The sequence below is a fragment of the Macaca mulatta genome, chromosome 3 (assembly GCF_049350105.2).
Source record: "Macaca mulatta isolate MMU2019108-1 chromosome 3, T2T-MMU8v2.0, whole genome shotgun sequence".
Lineage (NCBI taxonomy): Eukaryota > Metazoa > Chordata > Mammalia > Primates > Cercopithecidae > Macaca > Macaca mulatta.
The window spans coordinates 158801870-158824193 of NC_133408.1; the positions used below are offsets into that span (position 1 = coordinate 158801870).

The following is a 22324-nucleotide window of genomic DNA, read 5'->3' on the forward strand; positions in this document are numbered from 1 at the left end:
AGAAGATATACAAATGGCCAATAAATATATGAAAAAATGCTCAACATCACTAATGATTAGGGAAATACAAATCAAAATCACAATACAATACCACCTTACTCCTGCAAGAATGGCCATAATCAGAAAATCAAAAAATAAAAGATGTTGGTGGGGATGCAGTGAAGAGAGAACACACATACACATACATACATATATACACACGCTATTATATATATACTATTATATATAATATATAATTATATATAATGTATATATATAATTTATATAATTATATATAATGTATATATATAATTATATAATGTATAATATATATACATATTTATATACATACACCATGATAAAAAGTTTATGCTTCTTCATACACTGCTTTTTCTCCGGTTCAGATGTTTACTGTCATCATGTACTCTATATTGACATACACACATATGCATGCATATATGTACACTTATTTTTCTGTTTAACATATGCATTTACATATTTACAGTATTTAACACCTTTTTCACTGTTTAAAATATTTTCACGTTCTTCCCTTATCAGTACAGAAATAGAAATTTGGTACTTATAGATCAATATTTTCTTCTTTGGATATAACAATTTATCGAATCTATCCTGTATTGATAGACATTTAAGTTTTTTCCCAGTGTACTACTACTATAAAAGTGCAGTCACCTTGTTGATAAATCACTCCACATGTGCTAGTATATATTAGGGATAATTTTACTGAAGTAGAATTTCTGAATATAAAATTATTGCATTGATAATTCTGATAGATATTACCAAATTGTCAACCATATGTAGTTATATCACACATTAGTAAAAGAGTGCTTATTTCTACACAGTGTGGCAGAGAGAATTTAACAAACGTTAAGTTTTCCAGGGTTGTTCTCTACTTTATGCCCCTCTTTCTCACGATGTGTTTTTCTTCTAATCTGTTTATGGTTGCTGATGTTAACATTAAATTTAGGATGTTTTTTACCGAAGGCTTTAAGTGAAGTTTCTTCGTATTTTTATTTTGTTATATAATTTTGGATACATGTTAATATCAACGTTATATTTGCTTCATAAAATTGGACAACTAAATTATAACTTAGGTTCTGGCATTACTTAGATAACATTAGAATAACCTGCCCCTTAATGATTTGATTGAGTACTGGGAAAACACTTGGATATTGTGCTGTTCTGGGATGCAACTCTTGGAATAATTTCTATATTGTCTATTTGGAAGTCAAGTGATTAGATTACATATCTTTCCTGGAGCAAATTTTGGTAAATCATATTTTTCTGAGCATTATCCACTTCATGAAAGCTTAAAATATGTTAGCAAAGAACTGAGCAAATTTATTTTATTTTTTCTCTAGTTATTTATTTCCTCAACATTTTAAGCATTTATACAGCCTTTTCTTTCAATAATTATAACAGCTACTGATTTATCTGTTGTTTTTATAGGTTTGAAATGTATAATTTTTAGCAATCTTTATTAAATCTATTTTTAAATCTTTCTTACCTATTGGTCTCTGCTTTCATCATATTAATTTGCTCCTTCTTTTGTTCAGGATACTTTGTCTCCTGGTAACTTTGTGAGATGAATGCTTTAACTGTTTATTGACTGATTATTTGTCATTAGCATATGCATTTTAAACTATAAATTTTTCTGTAGGCATTGTTTCACCTGCATTGTATCGGTTCCAAAATGAAATAAAATAAATTTATTTTAATAGACAATAATATAATTTTATTTAGTGAAAAACTTTATCATTATTTTCCAGATAACCTAAAGGTTTTACTTGTATTTTCTTTGTCTCAGGGGATTTTAAAAATTAGATTTTGAGTTTCCAGGGGAGAGGATCTTTTTGCTGTGATATTATTACTAATTATATATTGATATTGATATAGGAATGGGGCAGGGAAGTGTTAGCTAGAGAAAGGTGGGGTCCCTGGTGAGGGTTTTGTCCTCAGGCCTGTGCCCATGGACCTAGGTGAGGATAGGCACTCCTGTTTTCATGCCCGAATGTTGCATTTTCCAAGACTACCCTGGCCCAACACAACACCCATTCTATGGTGCCTATAAAAACCCTGAGACCCTAGCAGGCAGACACACAAGTGGCTGGAAGTTAAGAGGAACACAGTGGCAGAGAAACACAGCATCAGACTCTGGCAGGCCATCAGCGCCAGAATGACACAGATGACGTGGAATTTGGCTGGAGCCAATTAGAGGAGAGTCTCCAGGGCAAGATCACCTTCCAATCCATCCCTTGCTGGCTCCCCATCCATCTTCTGAGATCTACCTCCACTCAGTAAAACCTTGCTTTCATTCTTCAAGCCTATGTGTGATCTGATTTCTCTGGTACACCAAGGCAAGACCCTAGATACAGAAAGCCTTCTGTCCTTGTGATAAGGCAGAGGGTCTAACTGAGATGATTAACACAAGCTGCCGTTGGACAGCTAAGCTAAAAAAGAGCATTGTAACACACACCCACTGGGGCTTCAGGAGATGTAAACACTCAACCCTACATGCTGCCACAGGGTCAGCACCCACGCTCCCCACTATCTAACCGTCGGCATGTCCCCCAGGGGTTTGAGCACTGGGACACCGAAGAAGTGAGCCACACCCCCATCTCACACCCTGAGAAGGTAATAAGGGAACTTTTCCCTTTTCAGTATGTTCAGATGAGAAGATGCATATTGTACCTGCTACTTTTTACATTATTGAATTTCCGTTGGGTTTAATATACATTCTGTGTTCTGTGAAGTCATTTGCATTAAAACATTTTCTTTAGCCATGTTGAATGTTGTATGTGCATATAAACACACATATATGACCTAGTTTAAATAATTTATTATGGTATTTATTTCTTCTACATCAGTAGCTTTCTTCTTATTTATCTTATTTTATCTAAGACTCTTGTAGCATTAGGTGAGTAAAGATTTCCAACTTCTGGCACTTTCAATCCCCTTCTCTTTGTTTGTATCTTCTTTGACGACTGTTTTATGAATGTGACTCTATGTGTTCGGTGCATACATATTAATAATAGTTAAAATTACTTTGGAATGATACTCTTTTGCATTGTAAATTGTTCTTTCTTAACTTTAAATTTTTTTTTTTAAATGAAATTTACTTTCTCTGATTCTATGATCACGGTCTTCTGTTTCTTTCTTCCTTTTTTTCTCTCTGCCTTCCTTTCTACTTTCTTTCTGTTCCTTCCTTTTTACCGTCCTTCCTTTCTTTCTTGCTGTACATCTGTCCATCCTCTTATATTTCACTTTTCTGAATTTGTCAGTTTTTATTTGTTTTTGTTTGTTTGTTTGTTTTGCATACAGTATAGAGTGGGAGTCTGCTTGGTGATTCACTCTGAAATATTATGTTAATGGAGTTTTTTAGTTAATGACAGATTTTTTCCTTAGTTTTGAATTATGTATTTTGAATAAGACTTTTCATGTGTAATCTATTTGCTTTCCTTTTCTCTCTGTGTGTGTGTATATATGCGTGTGTGTGTGTGTGTGAAAGAGAGAGATTATGTTTCTTCTGATACTGCAAAAGATTTCCATATTTTGGTCTAAGTGAATTCTTTTATAATCATGTTCATACTAATACCTTAGTCCTCTATTAATTTAGAGAATATTTAATAGATACCATTTATGAGTACTAATTAATGTAACATTACCCTGGTAAATGTCAGTTGCTACTTACAAGAAAGACTACATTCTAATTTTAATGCATCCAATGCATTAAATGGCTTGGATTTGAAATCTATTTCAAACATGTATATCCTTTTGGAAGTTTCAAATGAACTTAAATTCAACATATCAAAAGCTAACTTCATAATCTTCTGTCCTTCTTGCATTTTTCCAGTTCTCCTATTTCAACACTCTTCACCATTTCTATCTACCTCTGGAAGGCTTAGAACTTAGAGCTTGCCACTTTCTTCCCCCAATCTCCATTGTTAATTCATTATTTGACTATCTCACAAAGGCATCTCTGCTACTCAATTTCTGCTCTGAGACAATCAAAAACTATTATTAATATGACCTTTGTAGAAATCTTCAAACTGATTTATCCACAAAAGACCTAGGTTCACTCCAATATTTCCTTAGCACCTAGTGTATTAATATTTTTGAAGCACAAATATTCAATTTTGAAATCTCCTGAATGATTTCCTTTCTTAGCTAAAGACACATTTTAAAATTGGCCTGTAAGGTTTTACACAGCCTGGTCTTACATACTTCTATTTGGCAGGTTTCTTTCACTTAAGGAATACATTCTTTAAAAAGTTTTTTTTTATACAGTGCTATCTTCTCTACTGTTATGAGACATTTATGTATTTTTTATTGCCTTTCTCTCTCCTCATAGATAAATCCTACACATGCATCAGATCTCATTTCAATCATCACTTTCTGAGGGAAGACTTTGTAGACTTCCCAGGTTAGATCAAACCTTCTTATTCAAATCCTCATATTATCAAGTTCCTTTAAATGTATGACATATTATAGTTGCTATTTTTGGTATGTATAATTACCATATCAATGCCTGTCTTCTTGACAATACACGTTTTCTGACTCCTTAAGCTAGTCCTAGGCCACACCATCATAAGTTATTATGTAAATGTACTTAGAATGAAGAAATGGGGAAATTCTCCAATGAATTTGATTATGAAACTGATTTGAGGAGGACTATCTTGAAGGACTAGTAATCTTACATATTGAGATCAGCGTAAGAAATAAAAAAGCTAGAATGAAACTTTGTATGAGGCTTATTCCTTTGTTGTCCAGATGACATGCCTCATTCCTAGCAATGTTTAGACTCAGCCAAAGCTAGGAAAGAAAGGGTTGAGATTAAAATAAGTTCTCCATCTAGACTCTGAGTCTTATCTATTTAGTTTGTATGGTATTGTGTAATTTTAAAATCTGTTATTTCATTTGTACTTTTTGCATGTTAAACTTTTCATACATAATGGAACTCTCCTTCTGTTTGTTTTATAAATTAAATGGAAATAGGTGAGATCTACCTGGTCAAATTCTTTTTTAAAAATTCAAAAGGAACAGCTGAGGAAATAAATGTATAACCAAAATTTGCATTATATGAAAAAAACTTCATTTAAAAGCACATCCATATAGAAATGCAAATGATCCTTGCAGAAATACAAGGAACACATTTTTTTTCTCTCTCTGAAGCCTTACTTCCAAACATCACCACTGCTTTATTCAAAGGGTAAAACAACACATTTTCTTGATTCATTTTTTCATTTCACCATGATGGATGAGTCTTGGTCTGTAGAACATGTCAAGGTGTCTTCAGAATTGAAATCAGAAAACATGAAATGGATTCTTACATAGCCCAGGTGATAGAATGTTTTGTAGCATATGAGGGCACTCGGATGGAGGAAATTTTCTTATTCTAGAGTTATATAAATTTAAAATTCCTAAAACCAAGTATGTTTAATGAAATAGGGAGATTACCTTTTGCATTCTGAAAAGGTGTTCAGTGGCCTATGTTGAAACTTCTCTTTTGATCAAGTAATGGGCAAAGATCTTTAGATAAGTTTACCCCCTTGACTGTGCTCACCTGTTCTAAGTTATGGAACCCAACAAGAGAATCATTTTTATAAATATCATTTGACTTGTGCAAAGTCCATTATGGATTTGGGAGCAGACAGGATATCTGTAACATCCAAGGATACCTGATCCTGAGTCTACATTCACTGTCAAAACCCTATAATTTTTTCAAGAGGAGGAAGAATAATTAGGTAAAAGAAATATTCTTCATCTATACTTAGATAAATAAGTTAAAAATCACTTTTCCTGAATTTTTGCTAATGATATTTTGATCTTTATGCGAATATGGAAATTGCCTCTAGTTTATGTATGTCGGCAGATAAACACATTCTCTACTATATAGGATGTAGGCAGGTGGAGGATATATGATCCATATTCATTGAAAATTTTCAGATTATAAAAATCACTTTAAAGCTAGGTCTTGAAAGCATGTGTTACACAATTTTAGAAAAACTACTAATGGCTGGGTGGACGCGGTGGCTCAAGCCTGTAATCCTAGCACTTTGGGAGGCCAAGGCGGGAGGATCATGAGGTCAGGAGATCAAGACTATTCTGGCTAACACGGTGAAACCCCGTCTCTACTAAAAATACAAAAAATTAGCTAGGTGTGGTGGCGGGTGCCTGTAGTCCCAGATATTCCGGAGACTGAGAGGCAGGAGAATGGTGTGAACCTGGGAGGTGGAGCTTGCAGTGAGCCAAGATCACACCACTGCACTCCAGCCTGGGCAAAAGTATCAGGCTCTGTCTCAAAAAAAGAAAAAAAAAAAAAAAGGAAAAGAAAGGCTACTAATATTGTCATTGGCATGAAAAAATGGGGTAGTATTCTCTGTCCTTATGGGATTGAAAACAAGAATGGTGAAATATGCCAATTATTTATAAAAATGTAATGCTATGTTACATGGCTCAAATTATTTCATATGGATTCTATAATTGCCTGAAAGAAGAAGATAACTTTGTGTTTCCTACTGTCTGGGGTCATTTTGATTTCCCTCCAAAAGTATGTATAAAATATTCTTAAGTATGTACTTGCATTAAACTAGACTTCAAAGTATACCTCTGTAGTAAAAATGGTTTAAGCGGTACTCCCTTACCTTTAATTTTCAGTGAGTCCAAGCATTTCTGTGTGATTTGGTAATTTACAATAGATGTACGTAAGCATGCTTTATTTAAAGTAGTGTGACTTATGTATGAATTGCAGTGAAATTCCTCTTAAGGATATAAATAAATTTTCCAAAAAGAGGAAAAAGAACATATTTTTGTTTGTTTTTGCTCAGCTGAAGTGGTACATACAATATACCATATAAAGAACCACATCTTACTTTTATATGCTTATTCAGCAAACTGTGTGTTTGGTACTCTAGAAAATCCTTTTAATGCTTTCATTTATATGATTCAAAATTCCCCTATTGTTTTATGGCTATCTGCTTCAATTTGCTAATATTTACATCATGGTTCTCTAATTTATTCAACATGTCTCTATTTCAAATATAATCTGGTTTTTAAGAAACATGAAATTAACCAGAATAATGAAATGGATACCTGCATAATTTCTGGGAATATGGCGCATGCTTGTCAGTCTTTTCCCTTTTAGTTTTCAAAAATGACAGTAGAATAAATGCCTCAAATACTACTACATACATTTGTCAATAGGAGCATTCAAAATGATGCCCTCCTTGAACAGATTTAACAGACCTTTGCTTTGTAAACAGAATGTCAATAATTTTAGAGTTTATGGCCTCCACCTTAGACATCTGCACAGATGAATATCTATAAAACATTATCTTTATAGAGTTGGGAATTACCAAATGGGGCCCATTGGAAAGGACATCCTTTTCATTTCAAATCTTTGCATAATTGTTATTTACATGCAACAGCTGAGACTGCAGAACAGAAATGAGTCAGTCAGATGTCATTTCATGGAACACGTTAGAGAAAGTGCACCTGCCTTGCCATAGGCACCACTTCCTTGGGGAAAATAGCAATTTTGCATATCTAACATGAAAGATTCATAGCATTCTCTGCAAAAAGTGTTGTTGTAGGAGGTGGTGATTATAGCATTCAGAACATCTTAGATTTGGTCATAGCTCTGCTGTGTATTAATTATCTTCTACACTTTTTCTCTTCCATGACTATCATTTTATAATGTTTAAAACATAAATAATGTTATATCAATTGCCTTCCTGTTAGGCATGTGTGATCATATTACTGGAAGCAAAGTCAGGGTGAGTCACATTTTTTATTGGCCATCTGAAATAAAATATTCAACCAAAAATGGTGATTGGTTTAATTTATAATACAATAAGAGAAATCCTAAATAAACTATATGTTTCTGAAATCTAGGTTACAAATGGTAAGGTCATATAAGAAACATATATTAAATATATATTATAGGCATGTCTTAGAGAGCCAACAGGCTAAGTTATAAGTGTGGACTCTGGATCCAAACCACCTGAATCAGAATCCTGCTGTGTCACTTAGTAGCTTTGTGATCTTGCGGAGGTCATTAAATACTTCAGCCTCATTTTCTTCACCTGTAAAACAAGGATAACAATGTCATCTACATTATAGAGTTAATAAAATTAGTTAGATGAATATCAAACTGCCTGACATATGGTAAGTTCTCTACTATTATTAGCATTAGTGTTATTACTATTTAGCTGCTAATTTATTAATGTGTAAGACACTTTACTCAGTAGTTTGGTGTGTTCCATCTCAATCTTCTTTGAGATTACAGCTGGTCTATTTAAAAATAGTCTATAGTATGGAAATCTTGAACAAGGAGAGAATCCTATGATAATATAATCTAAGAAAATGAGGTTCTTACTTCCTAATAATTTCATTATTTCACTTCCTTATTATTTCATTCACTCAAATATGTTTGAAAGTTTACAGCGCAGTACACTATAGTCAGATAAACTCATTTTCTAATTTCAATTTCACAGGTATAATCTCTTAGTTAAATTTTTAAACTTTCCTCTGATTTTTCACATTTGTTTATTAGGTCTATTGTGGGGATTTAATGATACATCTTATTTCTCTTGAAAATGTCCTTAGAACTTTTGTAAATTATGCACCTGACAAAGGTCTAATGTCCAGCATCTATAAGGAACTTAAACAAATTTACAAGAAAGATAAACCACCCCATTAAAAAGTGAGCAAAGGACATAAACAAACACTTTTGCAAAGAAGACATACATGCTGCCAACAGATATATGGAAAAAAGTTCAACATCAACGATTATTAGAGACATGCAGTTCAAAAGCACAAAGAGATACCCTCTCACACCTGTCAGAAAGGCTATTATTAAAAAGTCAAAAAATAACAGTTGCTGGCAAAATTGCAGAGAAAAGAAGAATAATTATGCGCTGTTGGTGGGTATATAAATTAGTTCAATCATTGTGGAAAACAGTGTGGCGATTCCTCAAAGGCTTAAAGACAGAACTATCATTCAACCCAGAAATCCCATTACTCGGTATATACCCAAAATAATGTAAGTCATTTTATTATAAAGACACATGCACGCGTGTGTTCACTGCAGTACTATTGACTAGAGCAAAGAGAAGGAATCGACCTAAATGCCCATCAGTGGTAGACTGGATAAAGAAAATGTAGTACATATACAGCATGAAATTCTATGCAGCTATAAAAAAAGGCTACATCCTTTGGAGAAACATGGATGGAGCTGGAGGCTCCTTAGCACACTAATGTAGGAACAGAACACCAAATATCACATGTTCTCTCTTATAAGTGGGAACCAAATGATGAAAACATAGAGGGGAACAACAAATACTAGGACTCAATTGAGGGTGGAAGTTGAGAGGAGAGAGAGGATCAAGAAAAAAATAACTGGTAGGTACTAGGCTTAATACCTAGGTGATAAAATAATCTGTAAAATAACCCCCCGTGACGTGAGTTTACCTGTAAAACAAACCTGCACTTGTACCCATGAACTTAAAATAAAAGTTAAAAAAAGAGAGAAAATGTCCTTAGAATATAAGCTTTATTATATAAACAACAACAAAAATATCCATAACTAGGGGAAAAAGAAGAAGAAGGAGAAAGAAGAGGAGGTGAAAAAGAAGAAAAATACTTATAATTTAATGTGAAAATTGTTTAGGGGTCAAAAGTTTATTTTCTTGAAGATTTTAAACATTGAATCAGAAATGTCCCTGGTATATAGTAGTTACTCAATATTGGCTGATTGATTAAAGAACTGAATAGATGAGATAGGTATCTGTGATATCAGAGAGTAAAAGTGTAACATAATATAACCCTAAAGGTTTTTCTGAGTGTGCCCTTATTCTCCAATGGCTTTCTGACCACACAATAGAAAATTTGTTAAACAGAATATTGAAAAATGACTTATTCCTGATTAGCAATATTTTGAGAGTTTGTTTTGACTCAACAAATAAAATATTTTATCTTATTAGATACACTAGCTTGCTTCCAGATAAAATGTGTGAATTTTTGAGTATTGTTACAACTCAAGTATGCATATTCATTAATACTACTACACTAAACTTTCTAGTCAGTCATTCATAGGTTGTAATCATGGTGTTAATTTAAGGATAGATTGAAATTAATTTTGAACCATCATTTTATTTTGTTTTTATTCTTCAGTTTTGCATGTTGTCTTAGTCTGTTTTGTGCTGCTTTATTAGAATGTCTGAGACTGAGTAATTTGTAATGAACAGAGATTTATTTCGTATAGTCCTGAAGGCCAGGAAGTCCAAGATCAAGGAGCCCACCTCTGGCAAGGGCTTTTGTGCTACATCATCCCATGGCAGAAGGCGGAAGGGAAAAGGAGCATAAAAGAGAAAAAGAAATATAAAACTGGAGGTCAGATTCAAGCTATACCCATTGCACTTTTGTAATAATGACATTAATATATTCGTAACAATAGAGCCTTCATGATCAAATCACCTCTTAAAGGTTTTACCTCTTAACACTATTGCTTTGGGCATTATTTCCTGCACAAATTCTGGGTGACACTTGCAAGCCATAGCACAGATAAATAATCTACCTGCATTGTCAAACTCGTTTGAATATGTTGTAATGATCTTGTTAAATATCTTACCAACTCAATTATAAGTTTTCCCAATATGAATAATGCCTTTTATTTTAACAAGTTTTCCATTGGGAAGATGTAAAAAATGTAAAAAGAAATAGTATGCAGCTTAACTAATTAGTATAGGATTGAAAATTATGTAATTCTAACCCAATATAAACAATAAAATTTTTAAAATACTCATATTGGTAAGTGGGTTCATAGTAAGTTTAATATCTTATCAAATCATCTAATCTTTTGCTTTCTTTAGCAAACTGATGGTGTAAGGAAAGCTAAACATATCAAAGTTGAAAGGGTAAACTTTTTTTTTTTTTTTTTTTGAGACGGAGTCTCGCTCTGTCTCCCAGGCTGGAGTGCAGTGGCGAGATCTCAGCTCACTACAAGCTCCGCCTCCCGGGTTCCCGCCATTCTCCTGCCTCAGCCTCCTGAGTAGCTGGGACTACAGGCGCCTGCCACCACGCCTGGCTAATTTTTTGTATTTTTAGTAGAGACGGGGTTTCACCGTGGTCTCGATCTCCTGACCTTGTGATCCGCCCGCCTAGGCCTCCCAAAGTGCTGGAATTACAGGCGTGAGCCACTGCGCCCGGCTGAAAGGGTAAACTTATATAAGAGTGGTTGTTGGTTAACTGGATAGCTGTATAAAAAAACAACAACATAAGCATCAACAACAACAACAACAAAAAAAAACCTTGAATTCTACCACACACCAAACACAAAAATTAATTTAATCGGGATCATTTACCTAAATATGAAAGATGAAACAAAAATGCTTCTAGAAAAAACTCCAAAATTTAAGATAGGAAAAGATGTCTTCTACAACATACAAAAAGTACTAATCATCTTTTAAAAGATTTATAAGTTAGAATTCATTAAAATTAAGAAATTTTATTTATCAAACACTATTAGTAGAAAAAAGACAAACAATAATAAGACAATGATATATGCTTTTCGTATCTAAAGAAGTATAAATGAATAAAGAATGGTCAAATTAGCTATAAAATAACAGACAACCCAATTGTTTTTAAATAGACAAAATAATAGGATTATTTGAAAATTTCAAAATTCCAAAATAAAACAATAAAGTTGAATGTAGTTTACTGAAGATAATCATATAGTTCACAGCTGGAAAAGGATCACCAGATGCATTATTTGAAGAATGTCAATTGTCCAGCTGATTTTTTTTATAAGTAGCTCTATGCAATAAAAATTGAGTTCATAATTTTGCCCAGTGAGGAAGAGGGAATTACTTAGATAAGACTGCATCACAGTGTAGGGAATGGTAGCAACTGCTTCTGTTTGGAGTGAAAGATTTTGCAGTAGTAAAACAAATTTAATGGGCCAGTTCACTCTTTTTCAATCATGCTGTTAAAGTTTACTATTGAAATACTTGCTGTCTGAGGAATTACCATCACTTCAGTTTATTTGCAGCCTCTGTCCTATATAACAGCAGGACAGTTTTTTTCTCCTCAGAAAGATGAAATTGCAACAGCATGGTGAATCTCTCACATAACAAAAGAACTTGTACTTTAAAAAATGTCTTAAGACTCCCTACTACAAATAACAGATTTAAAGCAGATTTAAGACGTGACTAATTTTATTTAATCCATCATAAGGGGTCCTAAATGTAAAGAATGAGATTTTGTAAGAATCTCTAGCATAGAAATCTCTAGCATCACAGAAATATTCCCCATTCACTGCCTTTTATGATTCATCGATTCATTGATAATCAAAAAAATCAATTATTCTCTAATTGTATGGAAAATCACTGGTTGTCTATAAAAAAACCAGAACTTTCCAATAATAGCTTTAAGCCTTCAAATCATTATTTTCCAAAATTCATAAACAAGAGTCACTAGCTGTTACTGACATCTTTTAATAAACATGGAACTTGAAAAGAGTAATTCACAGAGAGATTCTTTCCTTTATGTTCCTATCTCTTTTGTGTCTTTTCATCTTTTCCTTTGTTCTCTTTCCCATGAATTCCCCTCTTATTATTAAATTCCTAACTTCGTAACTAAAACCTATAGTTGAAATTGACATGAACCTAATAGAAAATTGAGCAAAATACTCAACAGGCACTTTCAAAATTAGAATTCTAAATGGCTAACATGTGTGTGAAAAGATACTCAAATTTGTGTTTGTAACCATCCATCTTTAATAATTCTATCAACAATATGTACATTATTATTTATAAGTAATAGATTATTCACATACAAATAACTGTGTTCCCTTTTCCCAGTGCTCACCCCTCAGGTGTTGCAATGAAAGCCAGATGAAAACATTTTCTACATGAGTGGCCAGAACTTCCATGTGAGAGGGATGGAACAAAAAGGATAGTCTCTGCTTATATATAGGAAAAAATGGCTACTGACTTTCCTCTTCTTGAAAAGAGACAAAATTTTCACCCCTTGGAGACGGAATGGGAAGGATTCCAGGATTTCACTCTAAACTCTTAGAATGTACATGCATCTCTCTGAAGGCCAGATAAACTTTGCTGTGTATAGATTTTAGGATATAAAGTTATCTATCTATACCATGGTAACACAGATAAAACATTGAACTAGATAGTCAGGGCTACTTGTATATCTTGTGTTATGAACTGAATTTTGTCTTTTTGCCCCATGCTACCATCAAATTTATATGTGAAATCCTAACCCCCAGGACCTAGGATGTGGCCATATTTGGAGACAGGATCTTTACAGTAGTAATTAAGTTAAAATGACATCATTAACGTGACCCAAATTCAACATGACAGTCTTTATAGAAAGAGAATATTTGGACCTGAGACATACAGAGAAAAAATAATAAGAAGATAGGGAGAACAGAGTCATTGTGTTAGGCTGTTTTTACATTGCTATAAAGGAACTATCTGAGACTGGGTAATTCATAAAGAAAAGAGATTTAATTGGCTCACAGTTCTGCAGGCTGTCAAGAAGCATGGCACATACAAATGCTGCTGTTGAGGACCTTGGTAGGCTTCTGCTCAGGGCATAAGACTAAGGGGTAGCCAGCACATCACATGGTGAGATCAGGAGTGAGACACAGAGGTGGGAGGTGTCACAGTCTTTCAAACAACCAATTCTGGTGAACTCAGATGGGGTACTCACTCATTATCTCGAGGAGGGCACCAAGCCATTCATGAGGAATTTGCCCCCCATGATCAAATTTCTCCCTCTAGGCCCCGCCTCCAATATTGGGGATCAAATTTCAAAGTGACATTTGAAGGACACAAATATACCAACGATTTCAGTCATCTCTAAGCCAAAGAGACAGGCCTCGAATAGCTCTTTCCCTCATGACTCTTAGAAGGAACCAACCTCCTGACAAATTGGACTTCTAACCTCCAAAACTGAGAGAAAAGAATTTTTTGTTTGTTTGTTTATTTAAGCCACCCAGTCTGTGATAATTTGTAATGGCAGCCTACTCAACTAATACCAACGATAATACAGTCACAGTTTTAATAAGTTCCATGAAGAAAGTGGACAGAATGCTAACGAATAAATGACCTAGGTTAAGTTAACCTGACCTGGATAGAACGGGTAAAAGTTCCTAAAGAGCTGACACTTCATCCAAGATATGATAAAGGTGATGTGACAGAGAGCCCAGAGAAGAGCTCTCTGGGCAAAGGTAACATTAGCTTGGAACAACGAAGAGCCTGACTCTAGAGAAGGTCAATGCTGCAGGATTGGGGTGCTGGTGAGGGCAGTGGAAGCTCTCCATGTAACATGAAGTGCAGTGAGGAGTGAGAACCACAGTGCAGAATGAATGGAGGAGAAGCGGAGGCACTGGGTCTTGGTGACAACCATTATAAAAAGTTTGGTTGAGAAAGATGAGTTGTAAGAGAAGAGAGAGAGCTTAAGTACATCTGTTTCTGTTTATACAAATATGTACCAATTAAACACACTTCTAAGTAACTAGGGAGACAAAGAATAAATCTCAAGGAAATTAGACATGCTATAACAAGAAATGGAAATAAAAATACAGCACACAAAAAGTATAGGATGTAGCTAAAACAGTGCTACATGAGAATTTTATAATACCTTATAACAATAGCAAAAGAATTAAACCTAAAGCAAGCACTAGGAAGAAAATAATGAAGATGGCAGCAGAAATAAAGGGCACTAGTCATAAAGAAGATCAACAAAACCAAAGCTGATGTTTTGATCTATAAAACTGATAAATTTTGTTACTTGGCCTAGAAAACAGAGTGAAGCCATCAAATTACGAAAAATCTAGAATGAAAAAAGGGAAAATTAACACTAACCATACACAAATACAAAGAATTACAAGGTGGAACCTTAATTCAATCCCAACTAATTATTTAAATGATAAAATATATAAATATTGGCCAGGCATGGTGGCTTATGACTCTGACTGTAATCCCAGCACTTTGGGAGGCCGGCAGATGGATCACCTGAGGTCAGAAGTTCGAGACCAGTCCAACCAACATGGTGAAACCCCATCTCTACTAAAAAAAAAAATGCAAAAATTAGCCAGGCATGGTGGTAGGCACCTGTAATTCCAAGTACTTGGGAGGCTGAGGCAGGGAGAATTATTTGAACCCAGGAGGCAGAGGTTGCAGTGAGCTGAGATCGTGCCACTGCACTCCAGCCTGGGCGACAGAGTGAGATCCATCTCAAAAAATAAAAATATATAAAAATAAAAAAGTATAAATATTTTGAAAAGTCACAGACTACAAAGCTGACTTCAGTAATATTTTTAAAAATCCAAATATAGATCTATGAATTAGTTTTCTATAACTACTATAACAAAATACTAGAGAATAGATTTTAAGTGTTCTGACCACACACACACACACAAAGTGTGTGATGTGAGTAGATATGTTAATTAGCTTGATTTAGCCATTCCACAATGTGTATATATTTGTTATATATATATGCGTGTGTGTATATATATATTATATATATATATTTCAAAACATGTTACACCATAGATATGTACACTTCTATTATTATAAAAGTGGTGAAAAGAAAAAATAAAAACAAAGTATCACAAACTTGGTGGCTTAAAACAACAGAAATTTATGTTCTCAGAGTTCTGGATGCCACTAATCCAAAATCAGTATCGCTGAGCCAAAACAAAGGTGTTAGCAGGGCTTCATGTTCTCTGGAGGTTTTAGATGAGTATCATTCCTTGTCTGCTCCAGATGCTTGTGGATGTGAGTTTTCCTTGGCTTATGGCTACATTATGCTGATCTTTCTAGTCCAAAATCTTTAAATTGCTTGATTCTATTTTCTTACAGCATCTTCTTGTGTGAGTATCCGATTTATCTGTGTCAAATCTCTCTTAGCCCTTATCTTAGTAGGACACTTGTGCTCTCAATTAGGGCCCATCTGAATAACCAGGATAATCTACTTATCTCAAAATCTTTCATTTAATCACATCTGCAAAGACATCACCATATAATTTGCCTAAACTGTGTTCAAGAGGATGCCCCTGTATTCCACATCATAAAGTATACCTATATCAAGTATTACATTAATTTAAAAACTTAAAATCACGGAAGAAAAGCCTAGGTACCAGTGAAGCTGATGAATTTTACCAAGTGATTAAAGAAGAATTAACACCAGTCCTTCAAAACACTTCAAAAAAATTAGAAATTCACTTTCCTAATCATTCTATGAGGCCAGAAATACCCTGATACCACAACCAAAGACGTCACATAAAATAATAAAGTATCATTTATCAACATTAACATGATAACCCTCAACAAAATATTTAACAACTGAATTTAAGAACATATAGAGAACTATAAAACATGATTTATTGGGATCAGTGTAAGACATCATATTACTAGAATAAAGGATAAAAAATACATTATTGTCTCAATAGAAACAGAAAAAAAAAAACACTTGATAAAATCCAATGCACATTCATGATAAAATCACACAACAACCTATGATTAGAAGAGAACTCTCAGAATCTGATAAAGCATTGGATTATATACTCATACTTATTTATATAATACTTAAAGAGTGAATATTCTTCCCCTATGATAAGAAAGAGAACAAGAATGTCTGATTTCACCACTTCCGTTCAATGTGGTACTAGAAATTCTAGCCAGGATAAGTAGACAAGGATAAGAAATAAAAGCCATTTAGATTTGAAGACAAGAAAAGCTCTCTCTATTGGCAGGTGAAATAATCTTATATATAGAAAATCCTGAGAAATCCATACATACACATACATGCAAAACTATTTGAACTAATACACAAGTTTATCAAGTTTGCAGAATACCAGATTTACAAACAAATGTATTTCATTTCTATACAATGGCAAAATCAAAAAATAAATTTCAAAAACAACTCCATTTACAGTAGCATGAAGATAAAGAAAATAATTAACAGTACAATTAAAAAATAAGTTCAAGATTTGTACATTAACAATTACACAACATTGTTGACAGAAATTACAGAAGGTCTAAAGAATTGAAAACTGACATCCCACACTAATGAAATGGAATGCAAAACTGTTAAAATATCAATAATTTATAATGATCTACTAAATCGATACAATTGCTCTCAAACCCCAGCTACCTTTTTGTATAAATTCACAACTGACCATTCAATTTATATGAAAATGCCAAGAAACCAGATTAGCCAACACACCTTGAAAAGAACAACAAAGTTTGGGCTAACTTGTCCAGATTTTTATTATTTACTACAAAATTTCAGTAGTCAGTACAGATGGTATTGCAAATGGATAAACATGTAGATAAACTGGATGTAATAAAAGTTGAAAATAAATTCCTTTTTATGGTCAACTGATTTTAGACAATTAAATAGGGAAACAATACTTATAACAAATGTTACTGAGACAAAAGTATATTCACATGCAAAACAATGATAGTTGAGCCCTACCTGAAACATATACAAAAATCAACTCAAGATGATTATAGACCTAAATATGAAAGCTAAAATTATAAAATTCTTATAAGAAAATATAGGAGTAAGAGTTCTGTAAATAATGTTTCTTGGATATGAAACAAGATAAGAAAGCAAAATGAGAAAGAGTGCATTGATTTGACTTCATCAAATTAAAAACTTTTGTGCTTCAAAGGACATCATTCAAATAGGGAAACTCAACAAATATAATCATAGCAACATTTGAAAATTATACACGTGATAATAGACTTGTACCTAGAAAATATAAATACCACTTATAACTCACTAATAAAAATGTGAATAACTTAGTTAAAAGGTGAAAATTATTTTCATGAACAATTCTCTAAAGAAAATATACATTGATCAATAAGCACATGAGAAGATGCTCCACACTATTAGTCATTAGACACATTAAAATCAAATCCATGATGCAATATTACTTTATACCCAATAGGAGGGCTCACGTAAAAAAGTAGAAAGAAACACAATTACAAGTGTTTCCAAGAATTTGGAGAAATCGGAATTCTAAAGTGTTGGTGGATTTGTAAAATGATGCAGACCCTTCAAAAAGCAGTTCAAAAGTTTCAAAACATGATATATATATATCGTGTGTGTGTATATATATATATATAGGCATATACTCAAGATAATTAAAAACATATATCTACATTAAAACATGTCATTTTTCTAGCATCATTCTTCATATTAGCAAAAATTCAGATACGATCCGAAAGTTGAACAACTGGCTAACATATAAACAAATATAGCATAGTCATAGTATGGAATAGTATTTGGCAATAAAGAGGAATGAAGTATAGATACATGTGGTAGCATAAATGAAGACTGAAAACATTGTAACAAATTTTAAACAGCCAGATACCTTTAAAAGGCCACATATTAAATAAATCAATTGATGTAAAATCTGCAGAACAGGCAAATGCACAGAGACAGCAGGTAGATTTGTGTCTCCTAGGAGCTTGGGAAGAAGAGAAGAGTTAGTTAATTGTTTCCTTTTTAAAGTGATAAACTGTTCTAAAATTAGACCGTTGTGATAATTGTACAACTGCATGAATATACTAAAAGCTACTGAATTGCACAAATTTGAAAGTAAATTTTATGGTTTGTATATTATAATAAAGTCATTACTTAAAAAATGGCCGATTTGTGTGCTGGGTATGATCTTGAGAACTTGGGATTTATAAATAAGTTTATTTAGGAAAGGACTCTATTAGTTACTTTTCACACTGCTATGAAGGATACTACCTGAGACTGTGTAATTATAAAGGAAAGAGGTTTAGTGACTCGCAGTTCCATAGGCTTAATAGAAAATATGGCTAGGGAAGCCTCAGGAAACTTACAATCATAGCAGAGGGGAAGCAGGCACCTTCTTCACAAGGTGGCAGGAAAGAAAATTAATGCAAACACAGGAAAAAAATGCCACTTTTAAAACCATCACATCTTGTGAGACTCACTATCAGGAGAACAGCATGGGTAAAACCATCCCCATGATCCAATCACCTCCCATCTGCTCCCTCCCTCTACACCTGGGAATTCTGAGGATTACAATTCAAGATGTGGGGACACAGAGTCAAACCATATCAATGACAGTCATCTGAATGACGATATATCCTCGTGTTAATGGATTAATGACTAGGTGTGACATTTGTGATGATCTTCATGAATTTTTAATGCTTATTTGATTCACACCCGTTGTATGTTTTCAAATGTCTTTATAACCGTATATAATAAAATGTTTAAAATTTCACATTTGTAACAAAAATGAAGTTAGGAAAATATCAACAAGTTATAGGCAAGCTAAAATTGATTAGAAAACTAGTTAACATAAAAACTAGCATGATATAGTAAAACTGAAAAGCAATGCTACAACAGAATGGCTGTTTTCTTTGCCAAGAAATTTTAGCCATCTTAGTTTGCATCTTTGAAGCTGATGTTAAATGTCTCAAGCCGTATTTCTAATTGGGGAAGATTAGCAAACTAATAAACGCAGTGGCAGATATTTATCATAAAATCACCAAGCAGTAGTTAAATCTTCTTCCTTCTGGGATCATTAACTATAGCTTAATTAGTTCTGCTTTAAAATCAGCTTGTACTTTTAACTCAACTATATAATAAAGTATACAAAAGTCATATAAATATACTGAAATTAATTTTCTACAATGAATGTGCAATAATTTAATAATCAGAAAATATTACTTCACATTATTACAGACATAATTTTCTATAATCTAAGAGAAAATTTAAAGATAATTTATATTAATTGAAAGCAGTGAAAGGAGATAGGACAAGATAGTCTTAAGAGGAATGTTTTTATGAATTTAGAAGAGCATATAAATTATAAGCACATGGGACAGTTACATTTTGTAAAATGGCGTTGCCTATGAAGCTATTATTCAGCTGGAGTAGAATTTTTGTATGATGTGGCCGGGGTATCAACATCAATTTTGTGTACCTGGATATGTGACAAGTGGGACTGCTGGATCATATGGTAGTTCTATTTTAAGTTTTTTTTTGAGGTACTTCCATACTCCTTTCCATAAGGTTTATACCAATTTATATTTTCACCAACAGTGCACAGTCTCCCTTTTCTCCACATTCTTGACAATACTTTTTATGTCTACTCTTTTTGATAATGGTCACGACCCTGGTTATAATCCTGCAGTAGTCCTTGTAAGTCCTGAAATATATTCTTTTCTTTTTAGCAAAGTAGAATTTCTGAATACTCTGATTTGCTTATTGGAATAAGTAGGAAGGTTTTTTCAGATTTTGCCTTGAAGGGAAACCTAGCAGTGTGTCTCACTCAGTTCACTGCTTTTTGCTTTTTACTAGTTATCTTTGGGCAAAAGTAACTGCAGTTTTTGCCATTGCTTTTAGTGACAAAAACCACAACAACTTTTGCAACAACCTAATGTTATCTTGTCTTTGAAGTCTCTATTTTTTTCTGTCTCATCCCTTGAGACCACCAGAAGTTCTGCTTGTTTTTTCTGTTTATTCTTCAACAGCATGTCTGCGAACTAGCAAATTCTGGATTCAAACCTATTTACTCTGTGACCAGAATGTTGTGATTGCTGACTGACAGTTAACATCTCTGTATTTCCCCTCTCTCAAATGTTGTATCTCCTAGTACAATTTCTTTAGCACCTCCCTGGCCCAAATTAAATAAACAAAAACAGAAATAAAAACAAAAACAAAAAATCTAGCTGAGAAACATAACAGTTTTTCTTATGTGTCTTGGATTTTGCCACGATTTATAGTTGTTTCCTTCACTACTAATATCATTGGACTTGACACTATTTACATAATGTCTCACATCACTCTGCCATACTCATAAGCAAAAGTAACACTGACATCTTTTTAATTTTATTTTAAGGAAAATAACTTCTCAGCCAAGTGCAGTGGCTCATGCCTGTAATCTCAACATTTTGGGAGGCCGAGGTGGGTGGATTACCTGAGGTCAGTAGTTCTAGATCATTCTAGTTAACATGGTGAAACCCCGTCTCTACTAAAAATACAAAAATTAGCTGAGCGCAGTTGCACATACCTGTAGTCCCAGCTACTCAGGAGACTGAGGCAAGAGAATCACTTGAACCCGTGAGGCTGAGCTTGCAGTGAGCCGAGATCGTGCCACTGCACCCAAGCCTGGGTGACAAAGCAAGACTCTGACTCAAAAAAAGAAAACAAACAGACCCTCCTATACTAAGTTTGTTCTGTAATCATTAAATTTTCATATAAAATAAAGGTAAGGAATGGGGAGAAAGGCAAATTATGTAAAGATTTATTTGCTCTTGAGTTTATTCTAACCTCTGAATGTGGAAGATAATTGCATGAGAGTTGCAATGTATGAGTCAGTATTTACTCATTTAATTCATATTAATTGAACACATCTGTAGTTAGGTAAAAAATCATGGACCCTGGAACTTAGTTAATTTGTCTAGTGCAAGACAACATTATGTTACAATTATATCACATAGTATCATGTTATGTTCATCATATTATATAAACATACGTCATAGATAGAATAGAAATCTAGGGAAACATCAACTGAGATAACTAGGGCAGATGGTTTAATGTACCTTTATATGAATGTGTGTTTTGTTTATATTATAATCATGTATTTGTCCTTCAAACTAGTGGTTCTGTTTGCTATTGTTATGCACCATATCTATGACTGTGATAAAATACACAGTGACCAGCTGCCCCTTCTGTTCTGACATTCTTGTGAGCTATTTGACAAATTATTACTTTGGACTCTGCCAATAGAGATTTTCTCTGTCCTCAGAAAGGCTGCCCCTTACCCTTGCAGCACACCATGTATTCCTTCAAATTGAGTCATTCTTCTGCCATTTGTTTTCTTCTATCTTAGCCTCCTGCTGCTTCTCCCTGCCATTGACGTAGATGGCACATTGCTTCGTATTATGCTTTGTGCATCTTTGAATTAGTCTTGCCTGCTTTTTGTACAATTTCCCTTTTTTCAGGTCACTCTACCATCTCAGATTTAGCATGTAGGTAAAATTCTTTAGGGAGTGAAAAGCCCAGTATGGGAGAGTCATGATGAATGTGGGTTTTCCCTCTACAGTGAATTCCTGAAGACTTTGTTCTTCTATTTTCAAATGTAGCTCCTGTGAGAGGAAAATGAAACCTTTCCTCAGAAAAGGTGAAGAGAAGCATTGGGTCACAAACAAAAGAAACATTTCCAAATAAATGAATTATACATGACTTTAATAATCTGATCTTAGCAACTCTGATCATAACCTTGACTCCCCCAAGGAAACGTCAAAGTAAC

At 33.7% G+C, this 22324-nt stretch overlaps 1 long non-coding RNA gene across 5 annotated transcripts in view; it reads left to right on the forward strand.

The window, feature by feature from the left end:
• Positions 1 to 22324, forward strand: part of LOC106997627 (uncharacterized) — a 277093-nt gene that overhangs the window by 148128 nt on the left and 106641 nt on the right. Inside the window, exon 4 of one of the 5 annotated variants that reach the window (XR_013415940.1) lies at positions 1554 to 1683. The exons of 3 other annotated variants lie outside the window; for them this stretch is intronic. This is a non-coding gene — a long non-coding RNA (uncharacterized LOC106997627). Of the gene's footprint in view, positions 1 to 1553; positions 1684 to 22324 lie in introns of those variants that run through there. One more of the 5 variants, XR_013415938.1, reaches the window with a different exon arrangement.